General features: G+C 36.6%; 1 protein-coding gene across 3 annotated transcripts in view; it reads right to left on the bottom strand.

The window, feature by feature from the left end:
* The window catches only part of LOC135163833 (uncharacterized), a 77,129-nt gene that overhangs the window by 49,970 nt on the left and 11,859 nt on the right, over positions 1 to 15,300 (bottom strand). The gene's annotated exons all lie outside the window — the stretch shown is intronic.

Consider the following 15,300-nt stretch of genomic DNA (forward strand, 5'->3'; position numbering starts at 1 on the left):
TTCATTCGTATTTGACGACACTAGTCTCCCACGAAGAGGTAGGGGTAAGCGCCTATCTATCCAACTACTAACCAGACTAAGCCACTGATTTCTATATAATATAGACCTCTGATCTCTGTATTATATAGAGATCAGTGGACTAAGCGCTGCTTAGTTTGGACGACCGTTGGAGTCGCATGTGTTCCGACTACTGCTGTTATCCACACGTTCAACTTTAGACATGACCTGTGCGAAGCACGAGTCATTTTGTTTTTTTTTTTTTCGAAACTTAAGAACATCTCGATAATTTTGGAGCTTTTTTTTTGCTGAAGAAAAAAATCTTTTCCGTATTCAAAGAATAGTTTTAAGAGAAACTCAAATGTTGCTATAAAATAAAGTTGCTAACGTGAGCCACTTTCCAAGTACTTGGAAATCCAGATTCAAGTGCAGCCATACAAGTGATATCTGGGTTTGTTCCTTCGGAATTTCGATCAATAAAATGGCTTGCGAATATTGTCTCGACTGTAGGTGACAGGGGAAAATAAGAGGCTATCAAGATTATCGTGTGGATATCATGTACTTATCCGGATGCAATATTTCTAGCAAGTGAAAATCTGTGAGAAAAAAAAACTTGTACCTCCTCTAAATCCCCTTTCGCCAAAATCCCCCAATAACATTTAAACCTTTTGGAAGAATGCGGAATATTATGATTTATTCTCGAATTATTTGTCTATATATCAATCAAGCACCTGCTACATTGGAACTGAGAGATTGAAAAAGAACAAAAAAGATATATTGCGCGATATTCCCTTTCCGGTCAATAAAAAAAAAACAACATAAAACGCCAGTACATATTAAAAACTGTATTTGTCTCTCTGATCCCACCCGAGCGATTCAGCTATTGAATACGCAAATACATATGTTTCGAAGGCATCAACCAACGATGAAAGATCGATAGTAGCCAACGTTAGGTGAGCCACATGTAGTACTCGACCGGTCATATATCTACTGTATGACGAGTATAGTGCTCCCGTTGCGTCCCACACACACGCTATGGTATAACGGCCCCTCTGCATTCCATCGTGTATTGAAATATTTCTATGAGGAAATATTTTCACCGGATAAATAAATAATAAATCCCTACTCTATAGACAAATCGAGCTACCAGACGCAATACCCGGAAGATATTACTGATATTTTTTCTGCCAAACGAATGTTTTTTTAAATTTTTGAATCTTCGCATAAATAATTGGCAGATAATTGTTATCAGTAATATATTGCACCGAGTATATGCTATCGATTATGTATGCATAGTTGAAATATATTGAAAACGAGCTACATCAGATGATTAGTTTATTACATATTGATTTTGACAGTTCCAGCCAGCAGAAGATCACCACTTCATCGGAATTCCCAAACAAATTTGCTTTCCAAAATTATTAATATTTTTCAATCGTGAAATTCGAATACAAAAACTAGATTTTTTAGTGAATTTATGAACTTCCCTTTTTTCAACATAACGAAGAAAAGTACAATCGATCATGAGCCACAATCGTTTAATTGAAAAAAGTTATTAAGAAAGAATTGAGAAGAAAAAAACATGACCAGGGGAGGGAACAAGTTTTACATTCCTTCAATTCAGACGAATAAGTTTTAAAGCGAAAACAAAAGGAGGAAAATTGAAAAAAAAAAAACATGATGCAAATAGAATAGAAATAAACAACGGTAAGAAGGAGAGATAAAGAATCGAGCAGAGTATGAAATAATGTATATAAAGAATAAGAGGGTGAGGGAGGAATAAAGATGGAGAATAGTCCCGCGGCGCTTTTCATATTGCCACGAGATTATCAAGATGGATGATCGAGTCTCAGTAGAATCAAAGAACGGATGGTGAAGACGACGGGAATATGTAGTTGGATAAATGCAAGAAAGTAAACGAAAAATGAGCATGAAAAGGAGAAGAAAAATGCTGCCAAGGGGGGGTGGGGGTGGGGGAGTAAAAATAGAAATAACGGACAGGAGAAGATGAATAAATAAAAATGAAGAAGTTTTTCTTCCTTTCGTGAGGTAGAATAAGGATTATTATTTGTAATTAGAGGCTGTTATGGGAGACTAGGGGGGCAGGGGGAGGGGAGGGGAGGGGGGACTGGTTAAATATTAAAGAAGGAGACTGGCTGTCTTTCCCCGGGGATAAAATACCAAGGCTCTTTCTCATCCTTTTTTAAAGTCTTCTCGGCTTACTGGCACTGACAGGTGAATATGCAAAATAAGAAGCAGGGAAATAAATACCGGAGAGTGAAGGTGGAATTATTGTTCTTATTGGAGTTGTTTGTGGCGGTTTTGCTGCATTCATTAGATATGTTGAGGGATTTCATTGATGTTTGAGTTTATTTTTCACAGCACTGCCTTAGGAAAATTTAATTTTTTAAATCTCCTATTTAAGAGACTGATTAATAGAAAGCATTAATTCAATTAAGAGTTTATATTAAATCGATAGTGGTTTCCGAGAACAATTAAGAGAAGAATGCAACAGCAGTTGAAAGTCCAGGGATTTTATCACCATGAGTTTTCGGAATTTTCAAGGAGCGAAGACGCTGAGTCAATGAGGAATTTCAATAAGCAGATCAAGCGATGAGACAAGGCTAAACTCCTTAACATAATGCAAAGATATAAATTAAAAAGGTAGAAAGAAAAAAGTTGTGATTTTTCATAGAAACTTTGTCAGAGAATTGGAGCGGTGCTGTGGGAGTGTTCATAAAATAGAATGGAAATTGGCTGAAGGCCTTCGGGCGATCGTCAGTTGTAAGTTTTCCCCAGAACTTCCGACGAATTTCGTTGAAAATAAAATGAAAATAAATAAATAATATTAGATAAATAAAAAGATAGAATCGGGATTATGGAAAATCCTGATTATTTTAAAAGGCCACCCATTATGATTTATCACCAAAACCAATAACCGAACTGATAATCAAGACGTGATTAGGAGTATTTAAGAAACTCCATTTGAGAAGTTTCTTTCATGTCTTAAAACTGAATTGATTTATTTTCTAAAAATCGAGAAAATTATGATAATCTCAATGACTAATGACCGTCACCCAATGATTAAAGCGTCAAACTAGTGCGGCGGGGATGGTGGGGTCGTTTCCACGACCGCTGCGTTAATTTTCGGGCGCATCTAATTCCTCGGTCCCATTGTCAAGCGGGAATTTCGTAAAAGCGACAACTGTACCTGGCCAACGATTTACCCCTCAGGACAAGGTTTTCCCTCAGCCCATGGCGAATGCCCTACACAGGGGACAAGGACAAGAGCGGAGGACAAGTCGTAGAAAGAAAATCTTGAATTAAGAAAAATCCAAATGACAATAAAAATTTCACATAATTAAATTCTGAATTTTTATAATCAGTGCAGTAATTCCAAAAAGAACAACGATTTGTTTTACCTCCACTAATAATTAATGAATTGCTCGTGTGTTTATGTGTTATTCTTGAACTCCTTATCATGAGGAGGAAAGAGCAGAGACTATATTGGTTATTAAAGGGACTCGTCGCCGCCATACAGGACACAACAAAACTATATCGGGGCTTATAGATGTCATCATCCCGGGTGGAGCGACGAAAAGCCAAGAGTCGTTCAAACTTTGTTCCACGCCGACTTCATTTCCTGTCCGCTGAGAATTACCGCGGCTGAATGCGCCTCAAGCCCCATCGCACACCCCTACCAATCATTCTCACTCACTCATCACTCTTTTTTTGTACTCATGCATTGTAACCTCACCCCCAACTCTCAGGTTTTCGTTCATACTCTACTTCTTCTCGTCCTCTCATTTTTCATTGTTTCAGTCTTTCTTCGGACTTTTTTTCAAAGTTTCTAAACACGTTTGTCGAAAAAGCCTAAATCTTAGATTTTTTTCTCCAATTTTTGTTTCTCCTCGCGTGATATTTTACACAAATGATTTCTATCTGCCTGTTATTCTGTTTTTATCAATTTCTTTTACGAATGGTCATAGAACAATAAATCTAATATAAATAATTTTCGTCAGTTTGTCGACTCCGTCTAAATCTTATCAAATAATTTATTATTCTGGGCAAATCTATTGTTCCATAAATAGGGTAAAATTCTGACGTTTTATTCATTTCCTTTTTATACATTAACGTGAACGGTAAATTTCCCATCTTCACACATATTCAACCATTGTCACCGTTCGCCTCAATTTCCTGACACAGTGATGCAACAAGAAAGGAAGAAAGGCGAAGAGATATGGTCGATTTCTTCGTACTTGAAATTGCCAGGAAACGGTTTTTCACTGGTGTGGTCCGTGAACGAGTTCACGGACCAGCATCGAAGATGAAAAAAAAAGAAACGATAATTTTTCACCCCATAAATTCTCAACACATCTGATATTCTTTCGTGAAGAAAGCAGGTTTACGTTTGGGATTAGAGGCTAGGTAACACGCTGCATCAAAAGAGAAGCACGAACTCTCTGACCCTGACTGACCTATCCCTGCAAGCTATCCCGTTAAAATCCCGCTAAATGCAATCCACCGTGCACCGTTCATACCAAGGATGAAACTTAATTTCGCTCGAGATATATCCACTGGACCCAGAAAATGAAGAGGTACGGAAGCAGTGGTTAAAAGTATTTAATAGAATTCCAGCAAGAAATTCACTTTTTTACAATATTTTATGCAGTTTCTCTATTATTTATTTTGTGATGATAATAAGAAACGATGTTTAACGGAGAAAATCATAAATTTCAAAGATTAACTAACCTAATCATCTGAAATTCAACCAATTTACTATTTTATCTAGAAATTTCTTGAGGTCATAAAAACCCCCAGAAAATGTATAAAATTCAATTTTTATTGCTCATTCATATTTTTATTTGAGTCTGATCATTTCAATTATCTTCTCATCCTCTTAACCTGTTATCAATTCATAATTGCTTGCAAAATAAGAACGGAATCAATTTCAATTTCATCGTATCCATTCTTTCAACTGCGGATGCTTCAGTGAAATGGGATTAAATACAAGAGTGAATCTCAGCCAAGAGATTTTTAATCCCATTTTACTATTACAACGGAGATATTACCATTAAAAAATTGTGAATTCCCCAAGCTGCGGCTTAAGATTGTAAATCGTTGTAGCGACACTTTTTATATAAATGAGAAATTTCTATTTTATTATTCAATAATACGATAAGAGAACGCGCTAAGTATTTTAAAAATTACCCATCGTCTGTTTTGATAGACTGAGGAATAATTATCAACATCTCGCAGTTCGGTTATTTCCGAATACCGTACCAGTTTCTTTGGTAACAAGGAAATCACTGCTCATTAACGTCTACCCCTTTTCTAATCAACTAAAACAACGAATCCACTTTCATTTCCTTCTTAATAGATTTTCTAACTGTTAAATTGATAAAAGAACCGCCGGAATATCGAATACAAAATTAAAATATGCAAAAAATCGTTTCAATTTTACGATTCACAAGCAAATATTTTCGTCTGTCTTCAGACTCATCAGGAACAAAGAAAGATCAGTCATTATACAAACGACTCTACCTCAATTTATTTATTCCACTTTAAAAGTTTAATGGCCGGCCATTTTACCGCATCTAATAGCAACATTCGAGGCAGACCACCACTGCCCACCAGAGACTTAATTTCATTTCCCTGTTCCATCGTTTCTTTTCCACCCTTCTCTAGTCTTTCCCTTTTTTTTTCCCCTTTCATTTTTTTTTTATTTTGGTACTTCAGCACCGTATATTCCAAGCCGCAAGGCCTTGCTCCATTTCCCCGGGTTGATTCCTCTCTTGACGATGAAATGCTATGTGGTCCGCCTGTCTTTTACCCCAGTGGGCAAAAAGATCTTTTCTGAGAGTTATACATGGTACGTAGATATGGCAAACGATTTGCTCCAGGGCACGTGGACGCAGGAACGACACTTAGTGGAATGCGATGATGGCACTTCTATGCCTCTCATTTCAAAGTTAATTCTGATGATACTGAAAGGACTTGTGAACATAGCAAACACTTGTGGAAATAGTCAGGTAAATGATCTATTCTCATAAAATGAAGGAGACGAAGGAGACAATGAGAAACTAAGTTGGCCATTGAAATGGTGATAAGTTTCAGTCCTTCAGCCATAACATGATTGATAATTTTGCCAGTAAAGATTATTTTTTCAACTGTTAATAGAGTGAAATAATATTAATTTGCTACAAAATGTTTTTTCTCTATTTTATACGTCTAATTTCAATATATGAATTCATTTTTGAGTTGTAGATACGCATGTGTTTTGCTCTTCTAGTCGCTAATTACGAGGGAACATAAAATTCTAGAATTTGTTATATACAAAGGGGAACTGTCTCGCTTTAATATAAAAAATCCCACGTCCTTGAATTTCCCAAATGAATGAGAAAATTTTATCTCTCTCCCTCTTCAAAACATTTATCTTATTTGGATTATAAATCAATCCTGAACCTGAGGTATTTCATTTTCACGATGGAAAAGTGAAAATACACCGATAAAAGAGATAAACTACACTAAGTAAACCGGGTTTACACTTATCGTTCTTTGTGTCATCACATTCGGAGCAATGTTATTTTAAAGATTATATTCCACGTCAAAACGGTACGGTGGAAGCAAGAAACGTGGATTTCTTAAAATAAGGGCCGTTTAAATATCATGTCACGTGACTGAGGAGAGGAGATGCTGTAATTTATGATGATCTATGAAGAAAGGGGAAAGGAGACATTCACTTCAGTATTCAACGGTTGTTCCTTTGAGAATCTACATTACTGAGTTCCAGTACTTTTTACGATAGATATCAGCACCACAAAGTCCTGAAATCCAGAAATTGCTAACCAAAGATTTCTGAAATCCGGATTAACTGGATATCATAGACTTTTTTTTCTCTCTGAATCTGATATTAATGAAGGAAATTGAATTGAACTACATTGATTATCCGCGATGATTTGCAATATACAGGGTGATGGCCTAGGGTGCACTGCCTTGACAAGCAACCCTGGAGCTTTGAGATGCTGAGCGTGATCATTAAGTGGAGTGGCGACATGTTTTACCCTCGAAAAAGAAAGCATAATTCCAAATGAAAATTCTGCGGAAACTGAAATTGCACAAACGACAGAACTTAACGTCGAATCAATTTTTAAAAAACTTTTAATTAATAAAATCCTGTTCTACGCCTCAATCATGAAGAAATAACGTGAGAGCTATCCCCTGTATGTATCTGTTAATTCGATGGAAACCAATGTCGAGTATTCTTAAATAACGATAAACCATTATCGAAGAAACTATTAATACCTAAAACTAGACCTAGTGCAGCACAATTATTTTTAAAAAAATCGAAGTAAATTATCGATCAAATATTTTACGCAACAATAACCTCAGCAGATATAAATTGATAATCCGTGGCACACGAAATGTCCCCCGTGTCCCGTAGTCTAAAATGCCTCGAGAATCGAGCGGAAAACCTTCCTGGATTCTCGAACCGACCACCTAAACCGACAAAGGGGGATCCATGGAAAAAGGTTCGTGAAGTAGAAAAAGAAAAAAAAAAAATGAGAAGAAAGAAAAAGGTGAATCGTTCAAGACCGAACGAAAGGTCTGCCGGGAGTTGAAGCCAGGTGTACGAAAGCATACGCGTAAGGGGTATATATATCCGTGTATATATTTACAGTAAGAAATCGAAATAGTGGTAGACGGAGCTCACAAGGCTCGAGGAAAGAAAAAGAAAAAAAAAAAAGAAGTGAAACGCGACGTTTCTGGGCAGAAGAACCTATACTGTGTACATCCACAGGGACTCTGAATCCCCGGGCACTCCTGAAAAACGTATACGTCTCCTCTTCTCCTTCACCCTCAACCTGTAGGGTACCTTGCTCCTTCTTTGCCTGAGTATCGCGCCACCACAACACGTAATGGAATCTTGGATTTCTCAAGGAAAACTCCAATGTGAGAAAATAACTATCATCAAATAATAGAGGAAAAATGAAAATAGCTACGTAGGGAAAATACTACAGGGAGGTTCAACAAAAATTATCCGAAAACTTTGGTAATACTTCAATCAACTGGTATTCAGAAAAAATTATCAGCACGGAGAGAAAATTTCTTAAAAAATGACGTACCTGTTTCTTAATCCACCAGTCAAAACAATATTCGGTAAAAATTACCCACTTTGTCAGTCAACTTTTAGGAAAAAAATCAAAAAAATTCCAGAAAGATTATGGAATGTTGCGTAACTGTTCCGTAATTTTGATTGAATACTGTTTTGACTGACAGATAACAGAAGCAGCGCGTAATTTTTAAAGGATTCTCCTCTCGATGAGCGGACCCTGAGCTTTTACATAATATTGGACAAAAATTAAATAAAACTTCCTGAATTTTTACAAAGCGGTACATCGTTCCAGGATTACCAAATTTTTTGGGTAATTTTTATTAAATTTCTATCTCTGTGAACAGACGCATTGACGAGCTACACTGACTGAAAAGTTGAAATCATTCTGTTACATGAACCGAGCTTCTCTCTAATACATAATAAAGAGTGATATTTTTCAACAAAAATCATGGCCAGAACGAAATTTCGGTTAAAATTAGTTAAATTTTAATGTTTTCCGGTATGACCCTCGATTTCTACGTTAGCGTAGTTATTTTTATTTTATATTCTCTCCACGTTGAACGTAAGGGAACCGGATACAAATTAATAAGGCAAATACAGGTGGGATTCCAGGTAATCTCAGAAACAGTCTCTCTACATGAAAGAGTCCCTAGAAAGATGGATTAAATATTTACTTATTTGGTGGAATAATTACTCTTCGCCTCTAATTACTGCTGAGATTAATAAAAGGCACTAGTTAGCCAATGTAGTTCCAAAGGATTGAATTACATAACTGAGCGTACACTCGTCAAAGTTGCAGAACCAAAATTGCCAAGTTAATGAGCAATCAAATGATATGCAAATTTTTGTCAATTTCTTTGATGAACATAAAAGTTATAACCCTATCTAGCCTATTTATCTCCACATGATGATATTATAGCCACTCTCACTTACTTGATTTCTTCAATGCCTGAAATTACGATTAAAGATATTTCATCCAATAACGGCCCGCCCGAAACCCTAAAAAATCCTGATTTAACTCCACAAGAAAAAGATGTGTAGAAGGCGCATTATGAAGAGGGTGGGTATAAAGCCCTGACAGCCAACCAGTGGACTATACGAGACGTAATCTGAACCTGCGGTGCACAGAGAGTACAATAAAAATGTCTTTGTCTGAGATAAAAAAAAAAAGGAGAAAGGAGAGAAAAAAAAATCATTCAGCCCCGAAATCTCAGCCCATAGCGAGTGAATTGTGCAGACCTGCGACGATATACAATTCACGCTTTAATTATTAAGTGACAATAGCATGAAAAGAGATCGAAATCATCTGATTCTATTTTACTTTGTGTCACATAATCCAATAGAAAGATGTAATTTTTTTCATCCATATTGAAAAAAATACCGACTTTGATGACAAAATGAATTTTAAAAAAAGGAGAAAATTGTTAGTATTTGACTAGTCCCTTCCAGCATCTGGTACCCCCTGTCATCTGCATAGTTTTTCGAAAACTATCCACGTGTTCACCATACGGCCGAATTGCCATTGGGGCTTTTCCTTTTTCCTTCAAAGTTTTCTCGATTTTTCTGACAATATATTCCGGCTTTTTTTTCCACTCCCTCTGTTCTACTCTCCATTGATTAAATTTTCCAATTTGCGAAATTCATTCTTTACATATTGGAGGCAACACTTCGAAGGCCCTATTCTAAACATTTAGGATTCATGCCCCTTAGGTATGGTAAATGCACCAATTCCCCTGAGAATTTTTTTTTATTCTAATCTTTTCCACTCCACGTGCATAAAATTCCACTTTCCACGCACTTTTATGGAAAATAGGATTCAACACTCATGGGAAAAATGTTGTTTGACCTTTGGGAGGATAGCACTTGCCTTCATCAAAAATGAATGTACCATTAGGGCAGAACAGGTAATTCACCACTGGTTTTTCTCCCAATTCCAAATCAATATTGCTCTCAAAAGATTACCGGTGTGCGAGGCTTATAAATGTTTTTTTTACAAATTCATGGACAATAATTTTAAAAAATGTTCAGATACAGTTGTTCGACTATTAACGTTTTTATAACATAGCCATATGTATAGCTATATGTATATGAGAATATTTGTAAGCCTCCGGAGTAGCTATACCCGAAGAGAGATTACCGTTATGGGCATTCCGTCAATCTGAGCTTCATAAAATTCTCGTATATGTTTGAAATATTTTTTCTAATTTTCCTCTATTAGATCCCGAACACTTGTTCATTATACCTCAATTTAATTACCAGAATTGATCTATTTTCTGTATACTTCAACAGAAAATGAAAACAGATGTAAATGAACAGAAATTTTCTGTTGAAGAAAATTTATACTTTTCCATAACATAATTATGTACAATACACGTGCAATAACAATTTTCTACCTCATGTGATTAAAAAACTTGCCTGAGGCTCGTTTTGCAGTTTTCACACTGTCAGAAAATCCCCATCGTATTTATTGCCTGAAGCATTGTTTCCACACTCGTACCAAAAATACTGTTTCATAATTTTTTATCCATCAAAACACACGAAATGCGCGTTACATTAAGGGTATGGTAGCCGTGGCAACAGCAGGAGAAGGTGAGGTGTTACCGTTAGTAGTATTAAATGCCACTTTTATGAAGATTACTACCAGATTGTCCGTGAAATGTAAGTGTTCTCCTAACAAGCCCGGCATGTTACAGAATATTTAATTTCGCTATGGCTCATTGCGAGAACTTTTAACCCGACATTACATATAATACGAGAAGTAAATGCCGCATATAACAAAGATCCTCCTGTAACAACGAAGAAACAAAGTTCATTCAACACTTCGTCCATCTGAAAAAACCACTGTTCCTCAAATTTAAATTGACAAAAACCGATCCAACTGTGTCCTCACATTCGATGCCACATAGGACAAGTAATATAAGCCTACGAGTATTTTCGAATATTCATTCAATTCCGATGAATGATTCTTAATCTCTAACCAGCAATTAACAGACCTAAGAATGCCACTTTTATCGGTTAAACTTGGGGGAAAGTGATATTTTATTTATTACCGTGGATGCTTCACCAGATTTCTAAAAGAACAGCCAGTGAGTACAGTAAAACGGGCCACCCAGTGACCACTGTGTCCTGAACATTTTATCTCGAGCACTAAAAAACTGGTCAAACGGCAATCTACTGGCTTTTTTTTTTTTTTTTTTAATTTAGTGAATCCACTGGTTGGAAGAGACTAACAAAGCACACATAGCTGTGCTGGATTTGATAAAAACGATGTAGATCGAACTGGAATTCGAAATTGACGGTGAGGAAAGATGAAAAGCTTAGGGGAACATGAAGAGGAAAAGAGAGAGAGAGAGAGAAAAAAAAAAAGAGAGAGAGAGAGAGATGAAAAAGAGTGGTAAAGAGAGATGGATGAAAATCTCTACCCATCTATCCTTTAACTTCGAGGTCGACGGCGTAACAAGGCCTCGACTCTGACAAATCGGATCAGTGTCCAGCCGAATGGAAAAATATTGCCGGCAATCGGCGACAACAGTCAACGGAGAAAAAAGAAACAACCAAAAAGTAGGATGCAGCGTTTAAAAATTACCTTAATTCAGCCATGAATTTCTTCTCCTCATTTTTTCGCTTCTGGCTTCTGAATGGAAGCTTACTTTCCATCTTTTTTGTTATTCGTATGCAAATGAAGTAGGCATGGCATAGAGAATGGCCCACAATGCGAATACAACGCATATTTTTGGTAAAATAATGATGTTCAGGGCCTTTTAATTATTTATCCCCCGGTACTATCATATTTCAGGGAGAAACGTGTTTACGAGTATAACAACGAAAAAAAAAAATCGTCCAAAAATGGTATCAGATATGCAATTTTTTTTTAGTAATTCTACAAAGAGTTTAGAATGTCTGCGGCGATAGATAGTACTTCATGATGATTCATTGGCGGAAAGGGAATCGTCGTATTTTTCTATACATATTCTACTAGCCATTCTCCGTTCGATGGTTCATGAGGCCTATCGGTATGCCATAAATGGTCCCTGGACGTTCGTGTGAAAAGAAGGTACAGGAGAGATAGGATGCTTGGCACAAGTATATTGTATACATATATATACAGGTAATGGGTAAATGCGCACAGGCACAGCGGCACTTCACAGAAATAAAAGGAGTGGACGAGCGTAACCATCCCCCCTCCTCCCCCCATCCCCCTCATCGACCCGCCATCTCCTTGTTCTCCTTGTTCATGAGCTACACATTTCTGTCTCAATCTCCGGTTCACTAAAATCTCAAGTGCTATTGGCGCTTGTACTTCCTCTTATTTTTTACGTACAACTGGAAAGGATAAATTTGGCGAGGAATTATTGTCCGTTACTATTTCAACATAAAAATATTATAAAAACAAAGTAAGAGAATGTGATGAGTTTACTGCAGTATAATTTTACAATCTTTTTGTGTTTTAGGAAGAGAGTGAATATCTCATATGAAAACGGCGGACCCATTGGAGATGAAAAAATTCAAGTTTAAATGACGTTCAAGCTGTTCAACAACCCCATGTTTAGACGAAACAGTTGATGGTTTATTTTTCTAAAAATCCAACTGGATCAAAATATTCATGGAATATATCACCACTGTAAATGTTAGTCTGAGAAAAATGAAAAATTTCATTTTTCACCATAACAGGGCGTTTCATTCAGAAGCAAATAAATATAAAATGTAATTTATCGCATTGATTTTTGAATTTCTGGTTACACTCGTGAAGACGAATAAATCGGAGCGAGTAACGAGGGGTGCCTGTGTCAAACGAGTAATAACACGCTTCAACACGTTTTGTCCCTTATTGCCTCGCAAGGTGTATTTTATTAGGAACTCCCCGAAGGGATATGACATCCAGTAGGTACTAACATCCCGTTAATCCCCGAGCCAAAATAATTTCCCAGGAAATTCTCAAGCGTCAGCGTGGTTCCGGTTGTCATGGTAAATCGTTAAATTCTTGAGGAAAATGGTGCCGTGAAAATAAACGGACTAGAGAGATAAACAGGAGAAACATCTACAGAATATAGCGCATGAGAATTTGTAATAATAAACGTAACAGGAATGAATTCAACAACCAGACATGATCCTCAGCACACATTTCAAAATTTACGATGTTTTTTTTTTCTCTTGTTTTACAGCAATGAAGGAACGAAATGGGAGTGCTTATGTCAATGGTTTTAGTTGAGTCTTCCGCTTCGCCTTCGACTTTTACCACACCTTGAGCTAACCAAAATTCGAATGGGATGGGGAAATGAGGAAAGGAAGAACCTTCAGTTCGGTCCGGTGTGTGGCCACGAATCCTGGGCCCCATGACGAATTCACGGTTACACTCGAGTTGATTCACCGTCTACGTGAACTTTTCTTAGAGTTCACTGTTGGTCCCTTCCCCCTGGCCCTATCCCCCACTACTTTCCCTCACTTCCTAGTTGGACTCCTGCTATTTCTCAGCAGTCCTTTAATCGGGGAGATGAAGTGTAGGAAGCTGTGATACTTGAGAAAATTTAGTTCGGGACAGATGTATTTAGCCATCGAGAAAGTCATTTCCTTTTTACTTTTCGAAAAAGAGAACGTCCTTTCCCATCAAGCAAAAACGTCTCTTTCAACATTGAAATGTGAAAGAAATGAGAAAAAACTGAACATATCTATTGATAAAAAAATATAAAAAAAAAACCAACACAAATGGTCTCATCTCGTGTTACTCCTTAGTTTGAATGAATAATTATGATTGTTAACTAATTATATCTCCCATTTGCTGTATTTTAAAAATTAGGAACAATGAAAATCCGGTTCTTTAAGTATTGTGTCTCCCTTTTATTCCAGTCCTCTTAATTGAATCCTTTCTCTTCGTCCATTTGAATCAACACTTGACAGGATACGCTGGTTATTTAAGTCGTCTGTATAACAATGGTCAAATTTTAAACAGACAGACGTCACTGGCAGAGCCCCTCGTGCCAGTGTCTAAGTCGTCAGTCTAACCACAATGGATTCTACTTCTCCCGTTTCCTCATCACCTACATTCCATACGCGCACCTTGCTTAACAATAATAACACCCCTCGTAGCTGCTTAGTCTGAGTTGTTATACCGTACCGAGGTTTTTTTTTTCATTGGCATAACGAGTCCACATAGTTCACTCATTTCCTCATCGTTGGTTTGAATTTATTATGAATTATTTGTCTCGCTATCTCGCTTAATTCGGTAGAATAATACTAATTTACCAACTTATTTTTCTAATTATCAAACTGGACATAACTGATGGCCAAAAAAATTCTAAATCGAGCTTCGCAGCATAGACGAGAACAAGGTTCAAGTATTGTGTGTAAAAAAACCAAATTGAAAAATTCACGGTAAAAAATAAATATTTTCGCGTTGAAAAAAAATCTCAGGCTCAAGAAAAAATATTAAATGGTAATTTTGGGGGTTTTCTTGTAGCCTTTCCAGCACTCTGAATCTGATACGAAAAATTATGAATGCAGCCCCTTTAGGCGCAGGCGTAACTTATTCGAATGACAGTGACGATCATTAAAAAAAATATGGGTTGGACCATGAAACTGACAGAGACAACACTCGACAGGTTTATCAACTTCCAGCGCATTTCAATATTACACGGAGAGAGATATTCAGTGAAAACTACGGAATTCAAGTTCACTCACCGATTACGGAAGTGGTTAGGAAAATTTCAGCGGCAGTAATGTAATTTTTCACAGATTATCCAGATAAAAATTACGAAATGCATCGAAAAAATTCCATAACACTTCTGTAAAGTAGTTTTCACCCATATTTGCCTCCGGAATTGCAGAAAAAATGCGGAATTCTGGTCAAATATGTATTCCCATGTATTTCAACAATTTAAAAAACATCTAATAAAAATTCCTCGATACCCGTAATTTATGAAAATTAAATAATTAATTTTACGATTAAATTTAATATTCACAAAACGAACACTTAAATAGTTACTTAGAAATCGGAAAATTTCGTGCTCAGCGATTGAATCAAAACTCGGTAACAATAGGACCCCCCCCAATCGTTTCACCCCTCCCCCATTCTTCCAGATCACGCACAAAACACCTTAAGATGTTTCGTGTAGGAACTGAAAATAATAAAAAAAACATAAAAATTCACGGGAGAAACATTTGAACAGTTCCTATCATTTCCAAAAAAATCT

Source organism: Diachasmimorpha longicaudata, chromosome 1 (assembly GCF_034640455.1).
Source record: "Diachasmimorpha longicaudata isolate KC_UGA_2023 chromosome 1, iyDiaLong2, whole genome shotgun sequence".
NCBI classification, from domain to species: Eukaryota; Metazoa; Arthropoda; class Insecta; order Hymenoptera; family Braconidae; genus Diachasmimorpha; species Diachasmimorpha longicaudata.